A 9,364-nucleotide genomic window follows, 5' to 3' on the forward strand; every position below is an offset into this window, starting at 1 on the left:
ATTAGAAAATAGCTTTACCCAATTAGACTGACCTATATTCTTAAATGATAGGCAATAGAAATCCAATTAAAAATATAATTAAAATGTGACTCTGTTATCCTCTCTATCTGATGAATTCCTAAGCCCCCTAATAATATTAGAGTTTTTAGCACATCAAAGACATAAAGCATGCTCATGAGACTTTCCAGAAAGAAGCAAGAATGTAATAAGCACTATATAACTACTGCCTTAATTTTGGCTCCCATCCTTCAACATTTCTTGCTGTAGTTCTGTAAGAGTTTCCTATCTAATTATCTTGTCTGCATTTTCTGTATCCCAAATTCACCCTTCATACAGCCATCAGAGCCATCTTCTTTAAATAACGTGCATTCAATCCTATTATGCTCTAGCCCTTTCTCCTAATAGCATTTGGTGGCTCCCCATTACTCTCAGGATGGGTCTGAACCCTTTGCTATGGCATAGGAGCCCCTCATTATCCAGATTCTTCCTATTGCCCCAACCTTATGCCTTTTTGTTTCATATTATACATTCAGCCGCATCTACAACCTGAAGCTCACAAGATGCGCTGTTCATTTTTTTTAATACCTCTTTGTATTCCCCTCTGCTGGTCCTTTCTCCTAGAGGACACTTCTCCTTTTCCAGGATAACTTTTCATGCAGTAGGTTCTGGTTATGCTTCTTGATAAGGGGAGATAACTGATTTGATGTAATTTCTAAAGCTTCCTGGATGCTCTCCTATGTTCTCTAGTTCTTCTTCTTCAGGCCAGATGCAGAGGATCCAATGGGGGACTCCAGGGTCTCAGGATGGTAGGCTCACTAGACTGGGAGTCTAGTCCTGCCTTGGGCCATTTGACTAGGAACACCCAGATTGGACTACAGCAAGAGCAGGAGTAAGCCTTTATTTTAAGTCCCCCAAATCTAGGGATCATTATAATAGCGCACAATGATTAGCATGTGTCTTTTGGTGTCCCCTTTCTTCCACAGTCCACTCTGATGTGTGAATAAGACACCCTTTTTTTCAGGCCTAGATTTAGAACTGGTTTTTAAAATTTAAATTAAAAAGAGCCAGGTGTGGGCTGGGATTGTGGCTCATTGGTAAAGGGCTTGCCTAGTACATGTGAGGCACTGGGTTTGATCCTCAGCCCCACATAAAAATAAAATAAATAATAAATTAATTTTTTTTTTTTTAAAAAGCAGGGCATGGTGGCACACATCTGTCATCCCAGTGGTTTGGAAGGCTGAGGCAGGAGACTTGCAAGTTCAAAGCCAGCCTCAGCAACTTAGTGAGGCCCTGAGCAATTTAGCAAGAATTTGTCTCAAAATAAACAAAACAAAACAATGGCTGAGGATGTGGCTCAGTGTTTGAGCCACATCCTGGGTTTAACCCACAGTATCAAATTTTAAAAATTAATTAATTAAAAAAGAATATTTGTTCCTTTTTCAAATTCATGTTCTAGTGGGCAAGAAAGAGAATCAATAGCTAATAAAACAATATAATTAATTTCTTGTGATGGTAAGTTCTGTGAAACAAGATAAAACTGGGGTGAGAAGGAGAATGAAGGGTGAGGAGTCTAATTTTATTGTAGTCAGGGAAGGCTGTTCTGAGGATACTGTATGGAGCAGGATCTGAATGAAGTAAGGGACAAGGCACATGTGTTTTGGAACTAGACAGAGGAATAGAAAGAGTTAGGGACCCAATAGACAGTAGCAGGGTTGTTTATATCAAGAATAACCATAGCATGGGGAAGAGCAAGCCGGTCAGTCTAGCAGAAGTTATTATCTGAAATCGAGGCAAGAGGTAGGGGCAGTTAGTTCAGAGAGGTGGGGAGGAGCCCTAAAGTTCCTGGGATTTCCTTTTATGGAAAGAGGGAGTCATTGGAGGATTGTGAGCTGTTGAGTGACATTTTGAAATGATCCTTCTGGTTCATGTGAAGAGAATCGCTTGGATCTTGGATTTATGTGGGCAAACTCCCACCTGTCTCCAGTGGCTTTGGCCAGCTGAAGGCCAAACCTCTGGTTCCTCCTGAGAATGAAGCCACAGGTACATGCTGCAGCATGTCTTGTGTGACTGCTTTATTTACCTCTTGGTCTCATCTCTGACCTCATCTGATTTCCCTAATTTTTGTTTGTCTACCTTATTGATGGAAACCCTGATTGCTTCTATTTTTTGGTGAAATAAGAAGCAAAGCTTTAGTTGGGAATGAGAGTGGGCGTGTTGGTGGGAGGAAAGAGGAGACTGGTTGACTCTGAGCGTGGGAGAGTAAATTCACTAGGGCTTTTGTTTTTGAGGTAAAAAGGCAGGGATTCATCATTGTGTCTAGCTAGGACTCCTAACAGCGGAAGGATGAACAGACAGAGCCCTTCCCCAAGAATGCAGACTTTTGGAGAAACAATGAGTTAAGCATGAAGTAAACAGCTGCATTGTGTCCATTCAACCATTTTTTAATTCAGCAACAATTTGTTAATGCTCATTATAAAACAGAAGTCCAGAACTCAGACTCTGCCCAGAGTCCAACAAGGGGAATCTCATCAAGTCGTATACATAGCACGGTGCAAACACTATGCAGGCAGGTGGATGCAGAGTAATAGCAGATCTAATGAAGAACTGACAGTCTGACCTAATTTAAATATGAGATTATAACTGGGTTTTCGAATAGTTAGGAAAGGTTGACAAAGGACCTGGAAGATAAAGGGTTAGAAGGGTTTGAAAAGGAGAATAAACAGGGAGAAGATTTTAGCCTGGGAAAAACATATTGAGCAGATGCAGAAATGTTCATGGCATGTGGTGGAGGTGGTTAGGAGAAATACATGATGTGAGTAGTCAGAATCACAAGCATTGTATGTGTTACAAAGCTGCCTTCCCCTCTAGCAGAGCTGTAGGTGGGAGGAGATGGATAGTGGAGGGACCAGATTGCAGAGGATCTTGCCTAACGCCAGGACAAACCTTGGATCTTCAGTTGCCTTTGAACAGATATAAATGGAGACCTCTTCCCCATTGTCTGTTTCTGCCTCATAAAACCTTAACACATTGTTGAAGCCAGCTTCTTCAGTGATAGAGGACATCTGGGGATGGAAAGCTAGGTGGCACTGCATTACTGCCTAGTCACTGCTCTTTTAGGGCCCAGGGAACCTTTGGTTTTAAATAAAATTTGATGACTATAAACCATCAGTGGAGCTTTGCGACAGATGGCCTGGAAGCCTCCTAGAGAAATACTTTTTAATTGCAAATTTTTATGCAAGAAATCATTGCTCTTTAGCTCCAAATTAGGTAGTGGATCTTCTTGAACTCTGCCAATCAAAAACATGATTTTATTTGCAGATGAAGATTACACTGTATTTCGCTATTTGAGAAATTCTTCATTGTGTTCTGTTAAGTAAATCATTGAAGTGATTAAAGCTATTGTCACTATCTCTTTATAAGCTTCCATATGGGGAAAAATGCCCACTTTTGTTCTTCAGTTAAAATTCAAAAGAGAGAGAAATGAAGCTGTCCTTTTCTCCTCCACTTGGTGATAGAATTAGGAATCCAATTGAGGGCTAATGTTAGCTAAATGAGCATTCACCTAGGTAAGCTGCTGCTGTTTTGATTTCCTCAAAGCTTTTCTTCCTGGGAAAGTAGCATTAAGAACTAGATTAATTAACAACACCCTGTACCTGATGTAGCTAGTCAGCAGGCTTCAAAAAAGTGAAGTGTTTGCCTGAACAGCAGAGTGAGCTGGGCAGGCGTCTAGACGCTCTCCCCTGCCAGAACTTGTTGTCTAAGACATAAGTTTGCTCTGGAAGAAGTTAAGCATGGAGAACATGAAGCAAGGTTCATCTAGCTGTGAATCTTAACAGAGACTTTGTAGTTTACATTGAAACTCTGCCCCCTCTCCATTTTTCCCTTGTTTTTCTACTTCTTATTGTATGAAATTCACAAGATTGAAGAAAACGTTTAACTGCAGTCTTATTCAAAGCACCAATTTCAGCATCGTCCCTTGCAGGAAATGAGGGTGTCATGCGGCTACTGGCAGTCAATGAGGTTTTTTTTTTTTTTTAAAGAAGGGATCAGTAGGAACCAGCTGAGGGTGCGTTCTAAACTCCCCAAGATCCTATTGTGTGGAAAGAACTGGGAATATGACTTGTAATAGACAAGTAGAGTCAAGAACCCCATAGTAATGGATGGAAGTGGAAGCAGAGCATGATTAGAGAAAGAGGTGCAGAAGCAGCTTTAAGGTACAGGTTTGACGGGTTGTTTTCTATGCTTTTTCTTGGCTCCCCATTGATGTGTTTTTACATAGCTGAAATAGTCACCTGTTACTGAGCCTTTATTCTTTTGTAAGGAGATGAAAGAATAATTGCAAACAAGAAATGATTGCAAACTTTTGGGCTTGCACTGGGTCATATTTTTACTATCCTCTTGAGTATTTGCATAGTTTTATATTTGCAGAATGAGTTGAAACATGCATTTGGGCCCCATACTGTGAAAAAAGTGGATGTTTTCTGACTTTAAATAATAATAAAAATGGTCAGTAAGATGCCAGGACACACTAAAACATTAGTTAATGAAATAAACATGATAGGCAAATATTCTCCAAGATAACCACATCTTTAACTATCTGATTTTTTTTTGACAGTTCTTGCTGTGTTGCTCAGGCTGGCCTTGAACTCCTGTGCTCAGGTGATTCTCCTGCAACAGTCTTCTGATAAGGGGGACTATAGGAATGTGTCACCATATCTGACTAACACTCTGGTTTTGATGGACGAGAAAGAGAAAAGGGACATATACTTCTGACTGTGACTTTGTGTGCATGTTCTGGTTATTTTAGGTTGAAATCAATCAAGTGAAAAGTTTTGAATGTTTCTTTATAGAGTGGGTAGTACAATTTGAAAACAAGTACAAAAGCAAATCAAAAACAAACTCAGGGACTGGAGTTATGGCTCAGTGGTCGAGTGCTTGCCTAGCATGTGTGAGGCACTTGGTTAGATTCTCAGCACCACATATAAATTAATAAAATAAAGGTCCATTGACAACTAAAAAAATATTTTTAAAAAAACTCAGTTCTTGGTAAATAGTCTTATTTTCTATATTTAGCCAAACTTTTATAGTCAAAATCTCTCTCCTCTTCCGCTCAATCACAATTCTCTATTTTATCTCATTGGAGAAGTCATGAAAGTCACAGATCACTGAACTAGTTTGTAATCCTTATGGCTTTCCCCTAGGACCAAATCATCATCATAATAATAGCAAAACTTTGGAGCAATTATTATGTGCTGAGGTTTGTATCAGGTTATTTATAATATTAATTTAATCATAATAATTCTATGAAGTAAGCTCTCAATTTAGTGAAACTCAAAGCAGTTTTCTGATATTGTGTAAGGATTACTGGAATATTCTGAATGTCATAAAGTTGTTCTTAATCTAAAGTAGAATATTCTAAGGATTTCTTCTCCTCCTGTTTATTTTCTCAAAGCAAAAAGCTAATTAGAGACTTGAGAAGAGTACCCTATTCCTTGATTGCTGGAGAAGACATATTATTACAACAAGGCTGGAATTTTTTTACCCTTCTCAGCAGCTTTACTGAAAAAATACATCACATTCTACTAGTTGGGGAAAGAAGGTTTGTTCCGTTCTTTTAAAAATGCTTAATTGTGCATTTTATGAAAGCAAAGTTAAGGAATTTTCTCAGCAGGTCAAAGGTTGGCAATGCATTGGGTAACTTATTCCAAGTGTCCTGTTGGAAGATAGGACTGTGACTATGAATCCCTCCTCTAACATTCTCCTGGCAGTCAAGGGATGTCTTTAATGTCATCCATCCCCTTTGTCTTCTCCAGAAACAGGGGCTATGCCAACACCTCAGTTATTAGGGCTGCAACTGTTTCCTCATTCACATTGACCTTGGCTTCCCATTTTGATAACCCAATTCAGTAGGTTCCCTTGGCCTTTGGCAGAGGTGGTGCAAGGTTGTTGTCAGTAAGCTTTGTCAGATGTCTATATCCTTTCTGGGCTTGTTTTTATATATTTTTCCTACATGAAGATCTTGAGTTTGAGACTCACTAAAATTGTTCAGTGTCTCCAAGATGTCCCTGGACAGAGTCAGCTTCATGTCCTGAGAAAGCCTGGAAGCTCAGGGTCCACCTCCCAGCTTCCCTGGTCATTAGGTCTGGGATCATAGAAAATTTACTCACTCTGTTGGAAACTCAACTTCCTCAACTTTAAATCAGGAGAGTTAGATAAAATATTTCAATATTATGATATTAATAATAACAACTGATATTTATTGTGTTGCCAGCAGTTTCATATGGCTTCTCTCACTTAATCCTGCATTATGAGGTGGGAACTATTATTACCCCATTTCATACAGGAGCTGATTGAGTTAGAGAAGAATCAGCTCATTTACTTGTTTAACAGCATGCAAGTGGTGAAGATAGTATTTGAGGCCAGCAACCCTGAATTTATCCTCCAAGTCTCATCTGCAGGTCAGTAGCATCAAGAACACCCGGACACTTATTTAAAAATGCCGATTCTTGGATGTACTTTAGACTAAAGATCCAACTATTTGGATGTGGGATCTAGTAATATGTGCCTCAGCAAGCTTTCAGGATGATTCTTTTTTTTTAATTGGTTCTTTTTAGTTATATGTGATAATAGACTTATTTTGTTAATTATAAAAGCATGGAATATAATTTGTTCTAGTTTAGTCCCCAATAATTCCCCTTTCCCTTTCGCTTCCCCTCTTAGGGTGATTCGTATGAGCATTAAAGGCTGGAGCTCTGCTCTAGAACCCATGTTTGCAAACTCTACGTGTGATTTTCCATATTCAAGGAATTTTTCAGTGTCTGGAAAGTTGCCCACTAGACTCTAATTGGTTCTGTAGTTGTCTCCTTGAACCCTTGCTTCTTTGTGCATGCTTTCACACCTCCTGGAGTACTTGATCCCAAGAATGTCCACGTCTTGAGTGGACAGGGGAATGTGAAGAGGAATGTGAAACAGTAACGGGAATGTGAAGAGTGCATTCCTCCATCGTGACTGCCCGTATCCTTCTCTGGATTTAAATAGCACTGAACTCAATGCATGTTTAAGTTTTGCAGCTGGAAATTCTATTTTACAATTCAAAAAGTGCTCAAATCAGTGCTGAAATTCTTTTCAACATGAGAACCTTTGCCTATTAAATGTACAAGTTTCCCCTCCTTCCTCCCCAAGGGACAGTGATAGACTTTATCTGTTCCGGGAGATTTCAAGGCTTTTATTTATGTGAATTAATCAGCAAGCATTGCCTACTTCTCTTTCTCTTGGAAAAATGTCAAGTTATGTTTACGACCACCAATGATAACAGATGCTGTAAATACAACAATTTGGGTTGTTGCCAGATTGTTCTATAAACCTTCAGAGGCCTTTAAAAATTCTTCTAAGGGGGAAAAAAAACACAAATGGGATTTTTGTTTTTTTCCCCCATGTGGCCTCCAATCAACCCTAGAACCCATCATATACCATGTCATCAATATATGTCTTCAATGAATCTAAATTCTTTCCATTTTGTTGCAAATATGATAGAATATAATAGTGTTGTATTTGTAGAGTGTTGAGAGAAGTGTGAAACAAAACAGAAAGAAAATTCCAGCAAGAAAGGGAAAAGTATGTTGATTTCTATCTTTTTCTGAAAAGGTTTCTTTTTTTTAAAAAAAAAGTATTAGAAAATATTCAGAAAGTGTAATAGAGTTCAAGAGGAAAATTAAGACCATTCACATTGCCACTATTCAGCACTAGCCTCTAACATTTTAGTGTATATCTTTCTAGACATTTTCAGTTTGCATATTTAGACAATTAAACTTTAGGTCTTTATTTTACCAAAAGCAAAGCCCTGCTTTAAATACTGTTTTTCAGATGTAACAGTTGTGAGTCTCATGTCTTGTCAGCACGTACAGACGTGAATGGTTTCAAAGGCAATTCCTCTTTTATAGAAGAGTCCACAGCAGTCTCTCCTGAACTTCTGCTGTTCTTGGCTGAATAGATCTGATCTGTTGTGTCTCCTGAGACATCATCCAGTGCTTCCTGCTCGGACATGGGGAAAACATCAAGAAGAACGATGTGCCCCATAGGTGGTAACTTCAGAACTAAATGAAATGGCCAAGCTGAGACACCTGTGTCACTCGTTTTATTGCCCATGGCTTTTTATATTTTTACTTTAATAAATATTATGTAGTTCCACTTTGCAAAGTTCAAATTTAAGGCACATTTTCTGTGACTAATAGTTCCCTTCCCTTACCAATTCAGATATTCCAAAATAAAGACTGACTGCATTTCTTTTGTTCCTTTTTTCCTCAGGGAAATTCTGTCCCAGAGAAAGCACTTTTAGGGAAATTCCAAGGATCAAATTCAGGCCATTTGAGCCATGTCTTAACTGTCTAGTTATTAGGAACGTTTAGAGATAAAAAGTTTACTGTAAATTTAAGAGGATCTGTATTTTAGGCTATATCTACACATAAACTGGGCTGGGAAGAAAAACAGTAGAATTCAGTGGAACAACCAAGTATGAACTAGTTACTGATTGTGTGCAAGTTGCTGCATTTTTGTCAAGCTGGCTTTGTGTGTGTGTGGGGGGATAAAACTAGACATTTTTTTTTTTTTGTGGTAGATTTTTCTGTCTTCAAAAACAGAACAGTTTTACAAAGCCAATATATTTTGCCAAGAGATGTTTACTCTAAAGACTTGTCAATTCAAGAACAGAATAAAGAAGTATAAAACATACACATATACATTTATATATAACATATAAATTTTTAAATACATAATATATAATTTTTAATTTTTTTTGTACTGAGGATTGAGCCCAGGAGTGCTTTACCTTTACTACTGAGTATACCCCCAGCATGTTCTATTTTTTATTTTGAGACAAGGTCTCACTAAATTGCTTAGGGCTTCACTAAGTTGCTGAGGTTGGCCTTGAACTTGCAATCCTGCCCACTCAGTTGTTGGGAGTACTGGCATGTGACATTGTATTTGGCTTGGTAAAGTATATTAAACAAAGAAAAAATGTTGCATGACCTTTCTGCTTGAATTATGATACTCAGTAATAAGTTATACTAAGTCATGCTGGAGTGGGACTTGAGGAAGTAAAAGAACAAATTCTTGAAATGCACTTATTTTTCCTCAAATGGTCAATTTCTTCTACCACCTCTCTTGGACAGATATATGTAAAACACAAATAGTCTTGTTTGTCAAAAATTTTCATTTTCTACTAGTCTGAGCCATTAACATTTCAAGTGTTTTGTTTCACCTTTTTTCTAAAGAATAAATGTTCTTTGTTATTGGTAAAGATTAAGTAAAGACTATATACTGTATATTTCAAACATAGCATGTAATTCCAGTTTAAAGGATAGGCCCT

General features: G+C 38.1%; 1 long non-coding RNA gene across 1 annotated transcript; it reads left to right on the forward strand.

Annotated features, from left to right (window-relative positions):
* Positions 1 to 4,058: 4,058 nt before the first annotated feature.
* Positions 4,059 to 8,301, forward strand: LOC124097783 (uncharacterized). Its single transcript, XR_006853362.1, has 5 exons — positions 4,059 to 4,214; positions 4,616 to 4,659; positions 5,453 to 5,599; positions 6,391 to 6,458; positions 7,941 to 8,301. It is a non-coding gene; the product is annotated as an uncharacterized LOC124097783 (long non-coding RNA).
* Positions 8,302 to 9,364: the final 1,063 nt, after the last annotated feature.

The sequence above is a fragment of the Marmota monax genome, unplaced genomic scaffold, assembly GCF_021218885.2.
Source record: "Marmota monax isolate L192 unplaced genomic scaffold, Marmota_monax_Labrador192_F-V1.1 WCK01_AAM20220418_F8-fsc00244, whole genome shotgun sequence".
Lineage (NCBI taxonomy): Eukaryota > Metazoa > Chordata > Mammalia > Rodentia > Sciuridae > Marmota > Marmota monax.